The sequence below is a fragment of the Chiloscyllium plagiosum genome, chromosome 40 (genome assembly GCF_004010195.1).
Source record: "Chiloscyllium plagiosum isolate BGI_BamShark_2017 chromosome 40, ASM401019v2, whole genome shotgun sequence".
NCBI lineage: Eukaryota > Metazoa > Chordata > Chondrichthyes > Orectolobiformes > Hemiscylliidae > Chiloscyllium > Chiloscyllium plagiosum.
Genome location: NC_057749.1, coordinates 11835523 through 11858052, shown reverse-complemented (window position 1 = coordinate 11858052; position 22530 = coordinate 11835523). Strand labels below are relative to the sequence as shown.

At 43.3% G+C, this 22530-nt stretch overlaps 1 protein-coding gene across 4 annotated transcripts in view; it reads left to right on the top strand.

Annotated features, from left to right (window-relative positions):
* The first annotated feature begins 7223 nt into the window (after window positions 1-7223).
* apba2b (amyloid beta (A4) precursor protein-binding, family A, member 2b) overlaps window positions 7224-22530 on the top strand; it is a 125343-nt gene continuing 110036 nt past the window's right edge. For 3 of the 4 annotated variants that reach the window (XM_043680319.1, XM_043680320.1, XM_043680316.1), the window contains exon 1: window positions 7224-7316. The gene's annotated coding sequence lies outside the window, so the exon portion shown is untranslated. Of the gene's footprint in view, window positions 7317-7351; window positions 7503-22530 lie in introns of those variants that run through there. The other variant, XM_043680318.1, reaches the window with a different exon arrangement.

The window sequence follows — 22530 nt, the reverse complement described above, 5'->3', positions numbered from 1 at the left end:
ACCTCAGGAGCCGTTCAGGCTGTTCCACCGCGCGCTCCAACCGTCGCACGCACTCCGCCAGCGCCGCCATCTTGTCCCTGAAGCCCTTCCTCTTCCTCCTCCTCCTCCTTCTGAGGCCGCTTTCGCGCCGCCTTTCAAATACTTGTATCTTTGAGTCTCGCTGCTTCAGTAATTCGGGGCGCCGGACTGAGGAAGCTCAGCATCAAAGCCCGAGGATCCCGGAATAGGCGAGAGGTTCGAACAGACTCTGTTCCAGGGAGATAACCGTCAGATCTGTCCCATTCCTATTCAATTCCCTCAATCCTCGCTAAAGGATGGAGGCAGCTCTCGGAAGGAAAGGTGAAGATAATCTCTCCGATACTGAAGGATCTGCCCTCAGCCTGTCTGAGAAGGTGACATCCTCCAGACTGCGGTGAGCTAACAACCTGCACCTAAACTTCCAAAAAAACCCCACAAGAATGGCTATTACTAATAGTCAACCTTGTAAGAGTTAATTGTTGATCTTCAAGAATAAGAAGGTTGTTTTTCAGACTGGAGGCCTGTGACCAATGGAGTGCCACAAGGATCGGTGCTGGGTCCACTACTTTTCATCATTTATGTAAATGATTTGGATGTGAGCATAAGAGGTACAGTTAGTAAGTTTGCTGATGACACCAAAATTGGAGATGTCGTGGACAGTGAATAAAGTTACCTCAAATTACAACAGGATCGAGACCAGATGGGCCAATGGGCTGAGAAATGGCAGATGGAGTTTAATTTAGATAAATGCAAGGTGCTGCATTTTGGGAAAGCAAATCTTAGCAGGACTTATACACTTAATGGTAAGGTCCTAGGGAGTGTTGCTGAACAAAGAGACCTTGGAGTACAGGTTCATAGCTCCTTGAAAGTGGAGTCACAGGTAGATAGGATAGTGAAGAAGGTGTTTGGTACGCATTCTTTTATTGGTCAGAGTGTTGAGTACAGGAGTTGGGAGGTAATGTTGCGGCTGTACAGGACATTGGTTAGGCCACTGTTAGGAAGGAGACCAGAATTGCACGCAGTATCCTATCAGAAAGATGTTGTTAAACTTGAAAGGGTTCAGAAAAGATTTACAAGGAAGTTGCCAGAGTTGAAGGATTTGAGCTATAGGGAGAGGTTGAATTGGCTAGGGCTGTTTTCCCTGGGGTGTCAGATGCTGAGGAGGTGATCTTATAGAGGTTTATAAAATCATGAGCATGGATAGGATAAATAAACAAAGTCTTTTCCCTGCGGTGGGGGAGTCCAGAACTAGACAGCATAGTTGTGGTTCTGTTTGCCAAGCTGGAAGTTTTTGTTGCAAACATTTCGTCCCCTGGCTAGGCGACATCATCAGTGCTTGGGAGCCTCCTGCGAAGCGCTTCTTTGATGTTTCCTCTGGTGTTTATAGTGGTCTGTCCCTGCCGCTTCCGGTTATCAGTTTCAGCTGTCCGCTGTATAGGACAGCATAGGTTTGGGGTGAGAGGGGAAAGATATAAAAGAAACCTAAGGGGCAGCCTTTTCATGCAGAGGGTGGTACGTGTATGGAATAAACTGCCAGAGGAAGTGGTGGAACCTAGTACAATTGCAACATATAAAAAACATCTGGATGGGTATATGAATAGGAAGAGTTTGGAGAGATATGGGCCGGGTGCTGGCAGGTGGGACTAGATTGGGTTGGTATATCTGGTTAGCATCGACGATTTGAACCGAAGGGTTTGTTTCTGTGCTGTACACCTCTATGACCAGTCTGACTCAAGATTGGAATACATTCAGACTCTCACCTCACACCCTTAATGCATTGTCTGAGATGAGATGTCACTTTTTTATATAAAATCTTAAGTTATCTCAGGAATGTGACTTGAAAGTAGTTCTGGGATTTACATATTAATGAATCAAAACCTGCAACCCATTCTAAAAGATGAAAGACTTAGTAGCATTCTAGGTTTGTTCAATATATTGCATCAATGTATGACACTATGATCTTTTGCTATAAATTCTGTGTCCTATGATCCTACTCTACTAGCTGCCTGACGAAATGTTCTGAAAGCTTGTACTTCCAAATAAACCTATTGGGCAATAACCTGGTGTCATGTGATTTTTAATTTTGTCCACCCCAGTCCAACACCAGCACTTTCACATTTTTACTGTTTGGAATTAACAGTGATGAGTTTGATTCAGAAACTCTTTGGTGATAATTTGGTGATAAATAAAATTAGGAAGTGGAGATAAACTGTTTAAAAAATACAAATGCTGTTGGGAATAAAATTTAACTAGGAGCAAACTACTGCAGATGCTGGAATCTGAACTGGAAACAAAAAGTGCTGGAGATATCAGTGGGTCAGGCAACATCCATGGAGAGAAGACAAGCTGATATCGTAGTTGAGGGTATGTTCACCAAGCTGAGAAGTTGATTTGCAGATGTTTCGTCCCCTGTCTAGGTGAATCTTCAGTCCTTTTGAGCCTCCTATGAAGCGCTGCTGTACGGTGTCTTCTGGAGTTTATTTGGTTCCTTTCTTGCTGTTTCCGGTTGTTCATTGTAGTGGTCAGTATATTGGATCTAGGTCAATGTGCTTGTTGATGGAGTCCGTGGATGAGTGCCATGCTTCTAGCAATTCTCTGGCTATCCTCTGTTTAGCTTGTCCTATGATCGTTGTGTTGTCCCAGTTGACTTTGTGGTCCTTGTCATCTGTGTGTTTGGATACCAGGTCGTAGTGTTTAGTGGCCAGTTGGTGTTCATGGATGCGGATTGCTAGTTGTCTCCCTGTTTGTCCTATTTAGTGTTTCATGTAGCCTTGACATGGAATCTTGTAAATTATGTTTGTCTTGCACATGATGGGTATAGGGTCTTTTGTTCTAGTGAGTTGATGTGTGAATGTGGCTGTCGGTTTATAGGCTGTTATGAACCCAAGTGGTTGGAGAAATCTGGCTGACAGTTCCGAGTCTTGTTTTATATAAGGTAGCGTGGCTAGTGAATTAGGCCATGGCCTGTCCTCGTCACGTTGTTTCACTGTTAGGCATCTGCGAATGAAGTAGCAGGGATATCCGTTCCTAGTGAATATTTTGCGGCGGTGTTCTTCTTCTCCTTGTGGGTCGGGACTGCTGCAGTGTGTTGTAGCCCTTTTGAACAGGCTCCTAATGCAGCTTCACTTGTGTGTGTTTAAGGTGTTCAGGATCTGGTCCAAGTGTGTGGCTTTTGTATACACTGTCATGGTGCATTCACCATTATGTTTTTTCTACCATCACATTCAGGAACGGGATTTGATTGTTGGTTTGCTCCTCTCTCGTAAATCTGATCCTTGTGAGTATGGTGTTGATAATTCAGTGTGTGTTCTCAATTTCTGTTCTCTTAATAATAACAAAAGTATTGTCCACATATCTGATCCAGAGTTTGGGTTGGATCAGATCACCTAAGTTCACCTGATCAAACATGGAGCTGAATGACAATTGTAATCCTACATTCTACATTTTGATTTTTCACTGAAAAATCAAAAGGACTGTGAGGAAAATAACTTTCCAACTTGTGGTCTAAACTTTTGACCTTTAGAATTTGCTCTCCATGTATATATTGTTTCCCATCCAAAGCGGATTTGTTAAAGCATTTGTCTTTTGTCTGATTGAGTATTTGAGGTTTTGAAGAGGTATAGGTTAAGTTCTAAAAATTAGAACTCCTTTCTTTTTACTTGTTAAAGCTAAGTATTTTAAAATATAGTTTTTTTTCTTAACTGAAGGAAGCTGATGTGAATTGCTTTTATCGGGAGTAGCAGTCAATCAGGAACACTAGTCATTTTGGTGTTTTCATTGGGACTTTATACATTTATACATTTTGTGACACCTTGTGCAAAAGTAGAGCATGATTATCAGTGCACTGTTCCCAGTTAAGTTGTGATAGTTAAAATAGTAAGAATGGTAGGACAAGTCATATATCATGGCCATAGCAAATAGGGTATTCCTGGATGTCAGTCTGACCCAAGGCAAACACATTTGCAGTATTTGTTTGTGGCACAAGGAGCTTTGACTCAGAGTTATGAAATGGAAGAATGAGCTACTGATAATGGCATTATGGTACAGGAAGCCATTCAAATGGGGATAGCAAAAACGAATGTACATTAGTAAGGCATGGTATAGTGATGGGGATTGACAACTTATTGTGAAGCAAAGAGTGGGAGTTCAATCAGTTGTTTTGTCTGCCTGGTGTCAAGGTTTGGCTCATCAGTTCAGGGTTGGCGAGGAAATTTCAGACGAAGAAAGATCCCTTTGTTACGGTCCATGTAGGATAAGGAAGGAAGTATGAAAGAACTAAGTACCAAATTAAGAAGTCAAGTCACAAAGGTAATAATCTCTGGGATATTACCTGAGTCACATCCAAATTAATGTAGGGCAAGTAAGAGTACAAAAATGGATACGTGGCTCAAACACTGGTGTGGTATAAGTGGGTTGTAGTTTGAGAGGCACTGACACCACAACTGGGAAAGCGGGACTTATTGTTTGGACAGTTTACACCTGAACTGTGTTGGAACTGGTGATTTACCAAGCAACATAACTAGGGAAGTAAAAAGGACTTTAAACTAAATCAGGGCAATAGATCAAATTTGGGAAGATGTAACAAATCAACAAGTAGTACGTTATGGGCCAGACCAAACCCCCTCAAAATATTCAGAAGATAGTTTGGATCCAAACTTTTTTTTATTTTAAAAAGGTAAATTAAAAAAGTGTTGTGTTCCAGATGCAATTTGATTGGTCAAACTACTGAATTTAACACAAAATACACTTTATTCATCCACTATAGTTAAAATACAAGAAAAGAAAGAATAATTTGGAATAACTTAACTTTATTGGAAAACTTAATTAATAATAGTTACTGTATCTATTTATTCTATTAACTGTTTTAATATAGAAACATCCCATAAACACACCCTTGGCAAAAGGCAAATTCAGATCCAAAATTGTCTGTCATGCAACTCCTGTAGCAGGCAGCAAAGCCTCAGCTTTTGGCTGTAACCAAGAGAGGGACAAAAAAAAAACTTCTACTTTTGATCCCAATAGTAACTGCTGAAAACTAAACAATAGATCCTGGTTCGGTGGGTGTTTGACCATGCCCAGGCTGCTTCTATTGTTCCTAATTTTTAAAAGTACATTCAAGACTTCACAAGTAGTTTCTCTTCTCATGGACTGCTTGGCATCTCTACCTTAAAATGTCTCTTCAAAAAAAAACCTCTTAAAGCCATAGTATTTTCACAAGAGAGAAAAGGTACTAATATGTAAAATTCTTGAAACATTTATGATGCAGAGGCGGCTTGGCAGGGTTGATGTGGAAAGGATGTTTTCTCTTGTGGGAGATTCTATAACTTGGGGGTCACCCATTTGAGATGTTTTTTTCCCTTACAGAAATGTCAACCAACAGAATTATTCTCCACAAAAGGTAGTGGAAGCAGAGTCTTTGAATGTTTTTAAGAATTGTTGGTAAGCAAGGGCATGCAAGGTTATGGGTATCGGACAGAGTGAAGATTAGTGGGAAGCCAGAGGACTAGAAAACCTTTAAAAGCTAGAGAGGACAACTAAAAAAAGCAATAAGGGGTGCAGCAGATGAAATATGGAGATAAACTAGCTAGTAATATAAGCTTACAAGTATTTTTAGATATATAAAAAGGTAAGAGACTACAGGGGACATTGGAACCGCTGGAAAATGAATCTGGAGAAGCAGTAACACAGAACAAATAAATAATGGAGGAACTGAATCGTACTATGAATCAGACCAGACCCTCTCAAAACATATTAAGTTAGCCTAGACCCCACCTTTTCTTATTTTAAAGATAAATGTGAGATGGGTTCCAGATGCAATTCAATTGGTCAAACTAGTCAATGTTAAGCAGAACACAATTTAATCAAACACTAAGTTAAAAATAAAAAGAAAGACAAATTTGGAATAACTTAACTCCACTGGAAAACTTAACAGAATAATAGAATATTTTACTACAAAACAGTAACTGTTCCAATATAGTTACATCCCCATAAACACACTGCTGGCAAAAGGCAAATTCAGAAAACAGAATTGTCTCACATGCAACTCCAGCAGCTCAGGAAAAGCATTCAGCAAAAATCCAGAGAGAGTTTGAAGCAGTCAAGAGAGATTCACTGCCTTCCAACCCTGCTGAAAACTAAACCTAAAGTCCCTGGTTCTGTGGATAGAAACTTGACCACACCCATTCAGACTGCTTCTGTTGTTCTAAGTTTAAAAAAACACTAAAGTTGTTTATCTTCTCATAGACTGCAGAATACCTGTCTCTCCAATCTCTCTCTCAAAGAAACCAGGACAAAACACACTTCTTAAAGCCATAGAATCATCACAATAGGTACTTTACATAAATCTTCACGCTGGAAAACACCAGTAGTTTCAAGAGAGTCAGGAGGCATAAATGAGTATAGAGGCTCTGACCCTGAGTGCTCTTGTTTCCTCCCACAATCCAAAGATGAACAGGTTAAGCCATGCTAAATTGCCTCATAGTGTCCAGGGATGTTCAGGCTAGGTGGTTTAGCCACAGTAAATGCAAGGCACATAGGATAAGGTGAAATGTAATTCAGAGGGTTGTTGCAAACTTGATGGGCTGAACGGCCTAATTATGCTCATATATTTTATGGTAGGCGGAAGTGTGGAGTAGCGAGATCAGCCATGAAATGACTGAATGGCAGAGCTGGTTCAAGGGGCTGAGTGGCCTACTCCTGCTCAGAATTAATTATTTTATGTTGGAATCGAAAACTCAGATTTGAATGAGTTTAACTGCTGTAGCATTGTCTGTCACCTGCGGTCCTTGCAGTTGCTCAGTCGAGATGGGAAAGTAAAGTTCCAGTCTAACCTGACAATTCCCAGCTCCCAGACCGTGATGAAATTATTCAGTGTCCTGGGTTTGGCATTAATATTATACAGAGTCGAGAGTGTGGTGCTGGAAAAGCACAGACGCTCAGGCAGTATCGAAGGAGCAGGAGAATCGACGTTTCGAGGACTGTATAAGCTTTTCATCAGGATTTCTTGATGAAGGGCCAGCACCACACTTTCGACTCTGATCTCCAGCATCCGCAGTCCTCATTTTCTCCCATTATTATTATGCATTCAGGATCTCGGGTACCAATATTGCTGCTATCTACTGCACTCGGCGCTCCACAATCTGAGTGTGAAGTATTAGTTTGTATTCAGCTTGCTGGGTGCCGCTACGTGTCTGTCCTACTCAGAGTGCGGGGTTAGCGGGGTGCTGCCTATTCAGGGTCAGGGGTTCTCGGGAACACAAAGGAACAGAGACTGGGAGCCGGTACCGAGTGTGGGACAGGTAGGTAAGAAGCAGCCGTATCACTCCTCGGGCGGCAAGTGCAGCCTGGGCCAGTTGCCCTGCTGTTTTTTTTTCCCTCGACCTCCCAAGGAAAAATTGGCGATGGTGTCGGGTGGAAAGGCGCTTGCTGCAATGAGCCGGTGCCGAGGCTGCACAGTCTCAGCATCTCAGGGAAGCTGCTTAAAGGTACAAGCACACAGATGGAAGGGTTGATAGATTTTTGCCAACGTGAAAATAGACAATTGTTTTACGGCCAGGAAACTGTTATGAATCCCATGTGTCGGTGTTACAAGAGCCGCTTCGAAGGTGGTTCATATTCATTGTAGCTGTGGGTGGGGGGTCTGGCCACGGATGGGGTAAGTTTGGGGTAATGGTGAGCCCTATAATAGCTCCCAACCATGCTTAGGCAGACTGTTTCCCTATGAAATGGAATGTCAGGCGCTCTGGAGAGGGGTTACTGGGACGGGCTGGTAGTCTGATGGTGGTGACTGGCATCGGGGGGGTAAGGGTGGGGCTGATCGACTGCAGTTGAGGGGCCTTGGTGAAGGGATTGGGGATTTGGTTTAACGTCTTGCTGTTCAAAGCTTGTTGGAAATGGTCCACCTGAATGTGCCAGAAAAAGAGAGAGAGACTTGCCATCGGAGCCAGGGCCTGTTTATGATCGGCAGAATGTTATGGCTTTTGGAAATGATGGCTTATGGCTGCATTGATGATTGTATTTTCTATGATACTGTGTCACAGCCTTTGTGATTAGAAGGGAGATTTTTCTTACCTCTCAATGGTGAATCTGCACCACTTGAGGTTCTTGCCACCCAGGGATGAGTGAGTTCTTTAAGTGTCCAAACGGTTCCGATGTACTGGCCTCAACATATAAACATACTAATAAGGAGCAGAAGTAGGCCATTAGCTCCTTGAACCTGCTCCACTGTTCAATAAGATCATGGCTAGTCTGATTATAATGTTATTGCCCCTTGAAGGTTTGGTGTAGACTCGATGGACTGAATGGCTTCTTTCCACACTGTAGGTATTCTATAATTCTATTATAGAATAGAATAATGGCATATTTCTTAAAAATGCATTAAGTAAGTAAATGTTGATGTCCTGAGGTACCCGATTGTGCTTATATGATGAAGACAAGAGGTTAGCCTGCAGGTGTAGCAAGCAATTAGGAAATCAAAAAGCATGCTGTCTTTTATTACATGAGATTTGAAGTACAACAGTAAGGAAGCCTTGTTGTACAGATCCTTTGTGCTGTTTTGGTCTCCTTATCTACGGAATGATAAAGTTACATTCGGTGATTGAGATTGAGATCATTCTTTCTTGACCAAATGATATTCATTTGTACTGTCTCATTTGGTAGTTTCTCCATTTTGAGCCTGAACCCATATCATTCTCTAATTTCTGAAATATCTTTCCTCATAGCCTCCCTGATTTCTTCTTGTACTGTGAAACCCACCCCTTGCTGTTTTGATTATAATACCACAAAACTGGAGGCCATCCCAACTTCAAAAATAATAATAACAAAAATGGAATATTATAGATGCTGGAGATCTGAATTAAAACAGAAAGTGCTGAAGAAACACAGCAGATCTGACCATGTTTATGGAGATAGAAACCACATCAACATTTCTCATTCATTATGACTTTGGAAGAATGTTAACTCTGTTTCTCATCTCACAAACCCTTTCAGATCTGCTGCGTTTCTCTAGAATTTTCTGTTCAAAAGTAATAACTTTGCATTTAGGTCGTGCCTTTAAGGTGTTAGAATGTCCCAGGTTCATTTGACAATGAGGATGAGAATTTTAATTCTGGGTTGAACCAAAAGCCATTGCAGGTCAGTAAATTGATGGGTGAATTAGACTTAGATTGGGGTGGGTCACAAGCAGCTCTATTTTGGATGATTTTCAACATAAGGATATATTGTGGGAAGCTGAATGTATTGGAATACTGAAATTTCAAGGGCAACATTGGCATGTAATTTTTTAACTTAATGTTTTTTGAGAAGTGGGTACTTTTATTTTACTCATTTGTGGGATGTGGGTGTCGTTGGTTGGCCTGGTCTTCCTGCCATCATAAGATCAGAAGTGAGGATGTTTGCCGATGATTGCACAATGTTCAGTGTCATTCATAACTCCTCAGTTACTGAAGTAGTCCATGTTCAAATGCAACAAAGTCTGCACAATATCCCAGGCTTGGGCTGACAAGTGACAAATAACAATTGCGCCACACAAATGCCAGACTATGATCATCACCCACAAGAGACAATCTAACCACCACCTCTTGGCATACAATGGTGTTACCATCACTGAATCCTGGGAGTCACCATTGACTAGCAACTCAACTGGAATTGCCAAATGAACACAGTGGCTACAAGAGCAGGTCAGAGCCAAGGAATACTGCAGCGAGTAACTCACCTCCTGAACCCCACCCCCATCAAAGCCTATCCATCATCTACAAGTCAGGAGTGTGATTGAATACTATCTATTTGCCTGGATGGGTGCAGCTCCAACAACTCTCCAGAAGCTTGACACCAACCAGGACAAAACAACCTGCTTGATTTGTACTACGTCCACAAGCATCCACTCCCTCCACCACTGACACTCGGGAACAGCAGTTTGTACAATCTACAAAGGCTCACTGCAGAAAATCATCAAAGACGGCACCTTCCAAACCCATGACCATTTCCATTGAGAAGGATATGTTCAGCAGATACATAGGAATGTGACTACCTTCAAGTTTCCCTCCAAACCACTGACAACTCTGACCTGGAAATATATTGCTGTTCCACCACTGTTGCTGGGCCGAATTCCCTCTCTAATGCTATTGTGGGTCAAGCAACAGCAGGTGGACTGCAGCAGTTCAAGAAAGCAGATGAGAACTCGGAAGAGAACATGGCACCCAAGATGGTGCAGAGGATTCTTCAGCTACAATTACTTAAGAACGGAAGCAGGTGAGAACAGTCCCATCCAACTGGCTAAATGTGGAGCATGCTAAGGGAAAGTTTGCAGACAGCTTGATTAGGGCAGGGAGAAATAGTTTCTTTTTCTCATAATCACAAGTTTTACTGTTTGTGAGTTTGATAAGGGTCATTCCTAGCCTTCATGCCAGCAGATATTGTTCATAGAGCCATCCTCCTTGGGAACAATCTTCTGTCATCACCCACCACTCCAAATAACTTAATCCTGACCTTTGCATCTCCTCAGTGCAGACGGGGAATGAGAGAGTTCTCTGGTCACTCTGTTCTTCTATGTCTTCTCCCACATCACTGTGCACCTCCTTCTCTCCGTCGTCACTGTGCGTGTGTCTCTCTCACCACTGTGAACTTTGCAAAATGGTGAACGGGAAACGATCGTGGCTGTAAGATCTTTTTTGTTTGAGGTTTATTTCAGTGCTGGAGCTGATTTCCTCTTTCTTGGAGTAGTAATTATTGTTTTATAAGCTGTTGCTTTGTTTTTGGAACTTTGTTTTGATTTTTATTTTCAATGGTACTTTAAATGGGAGAAAAGAGAACAGGAGACGCCATGAGAATTTGGTTAAAGAACTGCTGTAGGGTTCAGAAAAAAATGAACAGTGAACTTTCACTCACTCACTGGCTATAAAATTACAAGCATTTCTGGACATAGGTTTTAAATTTTATAAAACCTAAGTTTTAATTGTTGTTTGTAAATCTACAATAGGGTGTAAGGTGAGGGCTTTTAAAATATGTTTTCCTAAGATCTGTCTCTTGATTATATTTTTGTAAAATATAAAACATAAGCACTAAGTTACCCTAGAGCAGGGTTTTTAGAGCAGTAAAACAGAGCTACTTTCTGGGCCTGTAGATGCTAAGATGCAGAAATGGCCTTTGGTAGAGTGATATGTTCTTCTTGTTGGGTCTAGGAGATTGAAATTCTTCCTGTAGTCATCAGTAACATTAGGAAGTGTTGAGCTGGAAGGTTGGAGCTGGGGTGAGGTCGGGGAAGGGGAAATGAGGAAACTGGTGAAATCCACAATGATGCCATGGGGTTGGAGTGTTCCGAGGCGGAAGATGAGGCGTTCTTCCTCCAGGCGTCAGGTAGTGAGGGAGCGGCGGTGGAGGAGGCCCAGGACCTGCATATCCTCGGCAGAGTGGGAGGGGGAGTTGAAATGTTGGGCCACAAGGCGGTGGGGTTGATTGGTGTGGGTGTCCTGGAGATGTTCCCTTGGGGTTGATTGGTGTGGGTGTCCTGGAGATGTTCCCTAAAGCGCTCTGCTAGGAGGCGTCCAGTATCCCCAATCTAGAGGAGACCACACTGGGAGCAACAGATACAATAAATTATATTGGTGGATGTGCAGATAAAACATTGGATGTGGAAGGCTCTTTTGGGGACTTGGATGGAGATGAGGGAGGAGGTTTTGCAATTCCTGCGGTGGCAGGGGAGGGTGCCAGGAAGGGAGGGTGGGTTGTTGGGGGGTGTGGACCTGACCAGGTAGTTACGGAGGGAACGGTCTTTGCGGAAAACGGAAATGAGTGGGGAGGGAAATATATTCCTGGTGGTGGGGTCCGTTTGGAGGTGGCGGAAATGTCGTCGGATGATGTGATTTATGCGAAGGGTGGAAGGTGAGCACCGGGGGAATTCTGTCCTTGTTACAGTTGGAGGGGTGGAATTTGAGGGCAGAGGTGGGGGTTGTGGACGATATGTGTTGGAGGGCATCTTTAACCACATGGGAAGAGAAATTGCGGTCTCTAAAGAAGGAGGCCAACTGGTGTGTTCTTTGGTGGAACTGGTCCTCCTGGGAGCAGATACAGTGGAGGCGGAGGAATTTGGAATACGGGATGGCATTTTTGTAGGAGGTAGGGTGGGAAGAGGTGTAATCCAGGTAGCTGTGGGAGTCGGTGGGTTTGTAAAAAATGTCAGTGTCAAGTTGGTCGACATTAATGGAGATGAAGAGGTCCAGGAAGGGAGGGAGGTGTCAGAGATGGTCCAGGTGCATTTAAGGTCAGGGTGGAATGTGTTGGTGAAGTTGATGAATTGCTCAACCTCCTCGTGGGAGCACGAGGTAGCGCCAATGCAGTCATCAATGTAGCGGAGGAAGAGGTGGGGAGTGGTGCCGGTGTAACTATGGAAGATGGACTGTTCTACATAGCCAACAAAGAGACAGGCATAGCTGGGGCCCATACGGGTGCCATGGCTACCCCTTTGATCTGGAGGAAGTGGGAGGATTCAAAGGAGAAATTGTTAAGGGTGAGGACCAGTTCGGCCAAACGAATGAGAGTGTCGGTGGAAGGGTACTGTTGGGGACGTCGTGAGAGGTAGAAACTGAGGGCTTGGAGGCCCTGGTCATGGTGGATGGTGGTATAGAGGGATTGGATATCCATGATGAAGATGAGGCATTGAGGGCTGGGGAACGGAAGTCTTGGAGGAAGTGGAGGGCGTGGGTGGTGTCTCGAATGTATGTGGCAGTTTCTGGACTGGGGGGATAGGACAGTGTGAAGGTGGATAAAGATGAGTTCAGTGGGGCTCTATATTCTTGGCTATAGATGCACTAGGAACAATGGAAAGGGCGGGGGGGTGGCAAGAAAGTAAGAGGAGTGGCATCTTTGGTTAGGGATAACATTATGGCTGTACTTGGAGGATATTCTGGGAAATATGTCCATTAAGTTATTTGGTGGAACTTTGAAAGAAAAAAAAATGGATGATCATCTTTTTGGGATTGTACTATAGACCCTGCAGTAGTCGAGTGGGATATCGAGAACAAATTTATAAAGAGATCTCAGTTATCTGTAAGAATAGTAGAGGTCAAATGGTAGAGTTCAAAAGGAATTAAGGGCTACGGGGAGAATGCGGGTAAGTGGAGTTGAAATGCCCATCAGCCATGATTGAATGGCGGAGTGGACTCAATGGGCCGAATGACCTTACTTCCGCTCCTATGTCTTATGGTCTTATGGTAGGGATTTTAACTTTCCAAACATAGACTGAGACTGCCACAGTGTTAAGGGCTTGGATGGGGAGGAATTTAAGTATATATAAGAACATTTTCTTATTCAGTATGTGGATGTACCTACTAGAGAAGAAACAAAACTTGACCTTCTCTTGCGAAATAACGTAGGGCAAGTGACAGATGTTCCGTGGGGGAGCACTTTGGGGCCAGTGACCATAATTTGGTTTGTTTTAAAATTGTTATGGAAAAGAATAGACCAGCTCTAAAAGTCAAAGTTCTAACTTCGAAGAAGGCCAATTTTGATGGTATTAGGCAAGAACTTACCAAAGTTGATTGGGGGTGGATGTTCACAGTTTGGAAGGTGGGAGGCCTTCAAGAATGACATAACGAGAACCCAGAGACAGTATGTTCCTGTTAATGCAAATGGTAAGGTTGGTGCTGAATGGAATGCTGGATGACTAGAGAAATTGAGGCTCTCATCAAGAAAAAGAAGGAAATATATATCTGGTATAGTCAACAGGGATCGATTGAATCCCTCAAGAGTCTGAGGGCAATAGGAGCATACCTAAGTGGGAAATCAGGAGCACAAATAGGGTTAAGGAGCATCCAAAGGGATTCCACAAATATTTCAAGGACGAAAGAGTAACTAGGGAGAACATATGCCCCCTTTAAAAACCAACAAAGCCTCCTACGTGTGGAATCACAGCAGATGGGTAAGATACTAAACAAGTATTTCATGTCAGCATTTACTGTGGAAAAGGATATGGAAGCTGGAGAAATAAATAGTGATGTCTTGGAAAGCGTTCATATTACAGAGGAGGAGATGCTGGAAATCTTAACATGCATAGCGGTGGAGAAATCTCCGTGACCTGATCAGGTGTATCCTAGAACTTTGTGGGAAGCTAAATGAGTGATTGCTAGGCCTCTTGCTGAGATATTTGTATCTTCAATAGCCATGGGTGAGATGGTAGAAGATTTGAGGTTGGCTATTGTGTTGCCATTACTTAAGGGTGGTAAGGAAAAGCCAGGGAACTATAGACTGGTGTTCCTGACATCAGAGATGTGTAAATTGTTGGAAGGGATTCTGAACGACAGAATTTAGATGTATTTGGAAAGGCAAGGTTTGATTAGGGATTGTCAGAATGGTGGTGGTGTGGGAAGTCTGACTAACTTGACTGAGTTATTTGAAGAAGTGATGAAGACTATTTGAAGGCAGAGCGGTGGACATGATCTATATGGACTTCAGCAAGATGTTAGACTAGGTCCCCCATAGTAGACTGGTTTGCAAGGTTACATCACGTGGAATCTAGGGAGAGCCAGCCATTTGGATACAAATTGGCTTGAAGGTAGGAGTCAGGTGGTGGTGGTGGTGTTGGTGGAGGTGGAGGGTTACATTTTTGACTGGAGGACTGTGACCAGTGGTGTGTCGCAAGGATCGGTGCTGGGTCCACTGCTTTTTGTCATTTATATAAATGATTTGAATGTGAACATAAGACGTATAGTTCGTAAGTTTGCAGATGACACCAAAATTGGTGGTGTAATGGACAATGACGAAGATTACCTCTGAGTACAACAGGACTTTGATCAGATGGGTGAAAGGGCTGAGGAGTGGCAGATCGAGTTTAATTTAGATAATTGTGAGGTACTGCATTTTGGAAAGGCAAATCAGGACAGAACTTATACACTCATTGGTAAGGTCCTGGGAGTATTTCCGAACAAAGAGACTTTGAAGTGCTGGTTTGTCGTTCCTTGAAAATAGGGTTGCAGATAGTGAAGTAGGTGTTTGGTATGGTTGCCTTTATTGGTCAGTGCATTAAGTATGGGAGTTGGGAGGCTATGATACAGGATATTGGTTAGGCCACTTTTGGAATACTGCATTCCATTCTGGTCTCCCTGCTGTCAGAAGATGTTGTGAAACTTGAGAGGATTCAGGAAAGTTTTACAGTGATGTTACTAGGGTTGGAGGGTTTGAGCTATAGTGGAAAACAGTCTCAGCCTCTCCTTATAACTCCATACCTTCCAGCCTTAGTTACTCTTTGTAAATCCTCTTTGTACCCTTTCCAATTTAATAACATCCTTCCAAAGCAGGGCATTCAAAATTGTACACAGAACTCCAAATGTGCCCTGGCCAATGTTTTGTACAGCTTTAATATGATGTCTCAACTCCTTTACTCTGTGCTCTGTCCGACGAAAGCAAGCGTGCCAAATGCTGCCTACACCACCTTGTCTACCTGTGACACCACTTTCAGGGAGCTACGTAAGTGTGCCCCTGGCTCTGCCTGTACGACAACACTCCCCAAAGCCTTACCATTAACTATCTAAGTCCTGCCTGGTTATCTTATCGAAAGGTAACACATTGCATTTGTCTGCATTAAATTCCATCTGCCATACCTAGGTCCACTAGCCCAGTTGTACTCTTAGATCTTCTTCTTCAAGTCCAGTATACCATCAGCTTTGGTGGCAGCACTGACACCAAGTTCCTTTGACAGATAGAGCCAAAGAAATGATTTTTGTAACACTGAGTCCTGCCACTCAGTTGTGAATGGTGGTAGAAAATCAAAATTTCACTGGAGTTGGAAACTCTACAAATATCCCCATCGTAAATAACAAGGGAGCAAGGCACATCAGTGGAAAAGATAAAGCTGAAGCATTGGCAACAATCTTCAGCCAAAAGTGTCGAGTGATGATTAATCTCAGCATCCTCCAGAGGTCCTCAGCATCACCAATGCCAGTTTACAGCCAATTCGATTCACTTCACGCAATTGTGAGAAACAGTTGGTGTAACCAGATAACACACAGGCCAAGGGCCCTGTTAATATTCTGGCAATAATACTAAAGATGTGCTTTAGAATTTAATTGTTCTTGCCAAGCTGTTCCACTACAGTTTAATCATTGGCATCGACTGGACAATGTTGAAAATTGCCCAGTTATGTCCCTTACACAAGAAGCAGGACAAAGCAAAACTGGTTAATTACTGCCCCATCAATCTACTCTTGACCACAAGGAAAGTGATGGAATATGTCATCATTAGTGCCTGCTCCGTAATAAGCTGCTTACTCGCATTAAGTCTGGGTTCTATTCAAAACCAGTCAGATCCTGACCTCATTACAGCCTTGGTCCAAGGATGGATGCAAGAGTTGGACTTCAGAGATGATAAGAGTGACTGCTCTTGACATCAATGCCTCTTTTGACAAACTGTAGCATCAAGGAGCCTGAACAAAACTGGAGACAATGGGAATCAGGGAGTGAAAACTCTCCATTGGTTGGACTCATACCTGACACATAGGAAGTTGATTGTGGTTTTGGAGGTCAGTCATCTCTGTTTCAGGATATCTCTGCAGGAGTTCCTCAGGGTAGTTACTTCCTCAGTGTCTTTCCCTCCATCATAAGGTCTTAAGTGGTGGTGTTTGTTGGTGATTCCACAATGTTCAGTACTATTCACGACTCCTCAGATACTGAAGCAGTCCATGTTCAAATGCAGCAAGGCTTGGACTGTATTCCTTGGGCTGACAAGTAGCAAGTAACATTCGTGTTGCATAAGTGCCAGGCAGTAACCATCTCCAACATGAGAAAATCTAACCATTGCCCCAGAGCATTCAATAGCATTACCGTCACTGAGTCTCCCATTATCAGCATCCAAGAGTTACCACTGACAGAAACTGAACTGAACCAGACAATAACTATGGTGACTACAAGAACAGGTCAAAGGCTAGTAGTCCTGCAGGTAGTAACTCCCATCCTGACTCTCCAAAGCCTATCCATCATCTACATGGCACAAATCATGAGTGTGATGGAATACTCCCCACTTGGCTAGTTAAGTCAGCTCAAACAACACTCAAGGACAAAGCAATTGCTTAATTGGCAACACTTCCACTATCTTCAACATTAACTCTTTTCACAAATGGGTGGGTCTACGGTAGGAGCAGCGTGAATCATCTACCAGAGGCAATATAGCAACTCCGACTGGCTCCCCAAAAAGCGCCTTCCAAAACCTTTTTGTAGCACCGCCAAAACGCGAGTGAACAGGAAATTGACACATTTTAAGCTGGTGTCTAGATTAGAATGGTGCTGGAAAAGCACAGCAGTTCAGGCAGCATCCGAGGAGCAGTAAAAAAGTTTGGAACTGGGGTGAGGTGGGGGAAGGGGAAATGAAGAAACTGTTGAAGTCCACATTGATGCCCTGGAGTTGAAGTGTTCCGAGACGGAAGATGAGGAATCTGGTCCTGTGTTTGGGCTTGGTTACAGGCGTTGAGGCTTGTGTATTCCTGGAGCCCACCTGGGGATGTTTGAGGAATTTTCATTGATATCCTGAATTGTCAGGTCAAATTTTGAGACTTGAAACCTTGATTAAAATATGTTTCTGTAATCCTTTGTTACTCAGTCAGCGATTTTTGATTTAAGATTAAGTTATCAAGGAGCTTTTACAATTTAATTATGGAAATTTTCGGTGATGTATGTGCACCGGGTAGTGATGGCCATGTAGAGATTAGAGTGGTACTGGAAGAGCACAACAGGTCAGGCAGCATCCGAGGAGCAGGAAAATCAATATTTCGGGCAGCAGCCCTTCATCAGGAATGAGGCTGGAAGCCTTGGGGGTGGAGAAAATAAATGGGAGGGGTGGGGCTGGGGAAAAGATAGTTGAGAGTGCAGTAGGTGGATGGAGGAATGGGTGAAGGTGATAGGTCGGAGAGGAGAGTGGAGCAGTTAGGTGGGAAGGAAGTAAAGAGCTTCAGGGCAGAGATGAGAGAGAGACTCACAGACATCTTTGTATAGAGAGGAGGAGAACTTCTTCAAGGTAGGCATCCTTGCAAGAGGATTCGCAGTAAAGTTGAAATCAACTAGGTGAAAGTGAGGACTGCAGATGCTGGAGATTGGAGTAGAGCTTAGAAGGTGATAGGTTGGAAAGTAGGGTGGAGCGGATTTCAAGGATACCTACCTTGAAGAAGTCATGATTTGGAGATGCTGGTGTTGGACTGAGGTGTACAAAGTTAAAAATCATACAACACCAGGTTATAGTCCAACAGGTTTAATTGGAAGCACACTACCTTTTGGAGCGTCGTTCCTTAATCAGGTGGTAGTGGAGGGTTCAATCCTAACACACAGAATTTATAACAAAAATTTACAGTGTGATGTAACTGAAATTATACATTGAAAAATTGATTGTCTGTTAAGCCTTTCATCTGTTAGAATACCATGATAGTTTCACTTCTTTCATGTGTAAATCACAAAACCTTTTTTTAAAAAGTTGCATTCTCGGGTTAGCTGTTAACAATGATGATAGCTAGACAATATGTTGAAGGTGTTGGCCCCCTGTATTTTCTGTTTGTGCCATGATGTTTAGGTTGATTTTAATCTAAAAAGTGAGATAATGGAGTTTTACATGAATTCATGCAGTTTTTGAGCAAAGTACAATGTAATCCTGAAAGTACAAATTCACCCCACAAAGTATATGTGTGTGTGTGTGTGTGTGGTCACCTGTAATGTGACATAAACCCAAGGTCCCGGTTGAGGCCCTCCCTATGGGTACCGAACTTGGCTATCAGCCTCTGCTCGGCCACTTTTCTCTGCTGCCTGTCCCGAAGTCCACCTTGGAGGATGGTCACCCGAAGTCCGAGGTCGAATATCCTGGACCACTGTAGTGTTCCCCAACTGGGAGGGAATACTCCTGTCTGTTGATTGTTGTGCGGTGCCCATTCATCCATTGTCGTAGCCTTTGCTCGGTTTCCCCAATGTACCATGCCTCCGTGCATCCTTGCCTGCAATGTATAAGATAGACAATGTTGGCTGAGTTCTATGTGTACCTGCCATGAACAAGGTGGGAGGTGTCCCCACGCGTAATGGTGGTGTCTATGTCCACACTCTGACACGTCTTGCAGCATCTACCGTGACAGGGTTGTATGGAGTTGTCCTGAGAGCCAGGCAGCTTGCTACAAACAATGACCTGTTTGAGATTTGGCAGTTGTTTAAAGGCAAATAGTGGAGGTGTGGGGAAGGTCTTGGTGAGGTGCTCATCCTCATTGATAATGTGTGATTTTTAACTTTGTACCTTTGAAGAAGTTCTCCTCCTCTCTCTACAAAGATTTCAGTGAGTCTCTCTCATTCACTCACACTCACTCACTCACTCTCTCTCACTCTCTCTCACTCTCTCTCACTCTCTCTCACTCTCTCTCACTCTCTCTCACTCATCAGGAATCTTCCTTCCCACCTACCTGCTCCAACCTCCTCTCTGACCTATCACCTCTACCCCTTCCTCCCTCCACCTATTGCACTCTCAACTACCTCCCCCCTGCCCAACCCCCCAATTTATGTCTCTACCACTAAGGCTTCCAGCTTCATTCATGATGAAGGGCTCCTGCCCGAAACTTAGATTTTCTTGCTCCTCTAATGCTGCCTGACCTGTTGTACTTATCCAGCACCACTCTAATCTCTAATCTCCAGCATCTGCAGTCCTCACTTTCACCTAATGACGGCCATGTGCCACAGTGTGCTAGATGATGATTTCTTGGTCTTTCTAGGCTTCAAAACAGGTAGGAGCAGTTATTTCATCTTTAGTGCAACTGGTTGCCAAACACTGTGAAAGATTAACAAAATTAGATTGTGCAATAATTTCCTACTGGTAATTTCTGATTAAAGTGGTTTACCGTCTCCATGAGAGCATCAAGCACAAGCCAAGAAACCTGAAGGGAAGCAGCTTTGTAAAAGATACCCTTCATTCTGCCAGGGCTAATACTTGCAGGTAACTGGGAGAACTGATACAGAAATCTCTATTATAGATATGTTCTTATCATTATTTCTGCTGTTATTAGTCTGTTAACACTGCATTGTAAGTAGCAGGTTATATGGTGGAGCATTCACGTTATACTGCATGAATGTTTGAGAACGATAACAGTGGTTCAGCTTAAATGCATAGAACATGTGTTCCCACCTGATGGAAAGTAGAACTTGGACACATTCCTATGAGGCAACACATGGAAAGCAGCACCATAATGAGACTCCGCTTGGGTGAGAGAAGCTATATTGAGCCAAAGCTGTAATGAGCCAAGGCATGAGCGAATTGCAACTGTAGTGAGCCAGGGCATGGGTAAGAGAGGCTGTAACAAAAGACCACATGGATAAACAGTACCATAAAGAGATTGGATGCAGGAGGGAGCTACCAATGTAACATTGAGAACTGGAGATATTGTAATGAGATAGCACATGTGAGATTCACTGTAATGAAGCAAGATGTGGACAAACCATGCTGTAATGAGAACAGGCAACAGGTGGCGAAAGGAAACATGGCAAGAGGAAATAATGAGATGGGGCATGGATGAGCGACACCGTAATGAGATGGGGAGTGGGTGAGAGAGGCTTTTAATGGAGAGCACATGAGTAAATGCTAGTGCTCTTGGGGGGGGTTTAAACGAACTCTGCAGGGGCATGGGAACAGAACATCAGTTGAAATCTTGCTCTCCTGAAACATGTGTTTCCTGCTTCTTTCTTTTTGTCTCGGTGACCGTTCCGTCAGGTGGGAGTCGAGTGAAAAGGCTGAGAGTGTTTTATTGATTCCTAAACCATACCCAAAAGAAGTGTGCATGCATGCGATCATTTCATTGTAGAAATGGTGCATGGACAGACGCATAGCATAGACAGACGCACGATAACTGGCTATTCACCTACCCAGGCAATCAAATACGTCACTTGCCTCACTTCTCCCCCAGAAACCTGCTTGTAATTCTCTGTCAGTGATTTATCCAGTTCCTCTTTGGATAATAAATTATTCTGTCCAATGCTGGAAGTCACTGATCTCTATGTGTGTGCTCAGATGCCCTTGTATTCAAATTACACAGAACACTGACATGCTGAATTAGATTACTTACTTGCAGTGTGGAAACAGGCCTTTCGGCCCAACAAGGCCACACCGACCCTCCGAAGAGCAAGCCACCCAGACCTATGCCCCTAACCTGCACATTTCTTTGGACTGTGGGAGGAAACCAGAGCAAAGCCACGCAGCCGTGGGGAGAATAAGTAAACTCCGCACAGACAGTTCCCTGAGGCGGGAACTGAACCCAGATCTCTGGCGCTGTGAGGCAGCAGTGCTAACCACTGTGCCACGGTGCCACCCAAGAAGATGCAAGCACATTGGCTTTGAAGAGCAAGGACACATTGCCAAGTCTGCTTTACTGAGATCGACATAAATAATCCAATGGGCCACTTTCATCTTCAGATTAATTACGAACATTTATGAAAAGCAGGACTGTAAGAATGAATACACTTTCGTGTTCTGTCCAAATCAAACATTGATATACTTGAGAACAGAAACGAGTCTGGTGTTCGATGTGACTTGGCCAACATCTTGCGACTTTCACCATGAATTTGGAGTATCCAAGCATGAAGAATATCCTCCTTGCACCTATTCTGTACAGATCTGTTGCAGTTGCATTATTTTAAATCAGATCTCTTCGAGTTCTTCTGAATTCCAGTCAATTCCCTAAAAGATGTAATCTGTCCTCAGACGTCATCCTCGACATCTTTAGCATCAGCCTCGTGACTGTCTGCTGCACTCTCTCTGTGGCAAGTCCTTCATTTCTTAGGCAGGGAAAGAAAAACAACAAACTTTCTATTTGCCAATGAGCAGAAGCACAACTTACTCAAGCTTTCCTCGTAAGAGTGTCCCTCCACACCCACTGTCATTCTAGCGAATCCTCACTGCACTGCATTGAATGCCAGAACACCTTTCCTGATATCAGAGGTATAAAACTGTTCACAGCTTTGCAACTGTGATCTGAGTAGTGTTGTGGGATTGGAGTGCCTTTATTAGGTGGAGACTCAGAAAAACAGCATGGTAGAGTGGATAGATGCAACTATTTTCACATCATACCCAATAGTGAGCAGTATGATTATGAGGTGTACATAAGGCAACAAAAAGAAAATAAGAGCTGGAATGGTCGGTCTGGCCCCTCGACCCTGTTGTGCCATTCCAAAGGATCTTGGCTATTTTTACAGACCTCAAACCCACTTTCTTGCACTTTTTCCAACACACTGGATTCCCTTACTGGATCAAGAATCGATATCAGATTTAAACATACACAAGTTCTGTGTTGGAAGGAGGTACAAAGAACTCAAACTGTGTGAGAAAAGAAATTCCTCCTCTACTCAGTCTTAAATTAGGGTGTGCTGTCCGTATCCTTGGAGTGTTTGATGTAGACAGTGTTAAAATAACTTTTCTCTGCATCTCTTGTCATACTGTCCCAGTCCTTGGAGTATTTGATGTGGACCTTGTCGAAAGAGCTCTTCTCTGTATTTAACCAGGTCCTGTATGAACCCTGGGAGT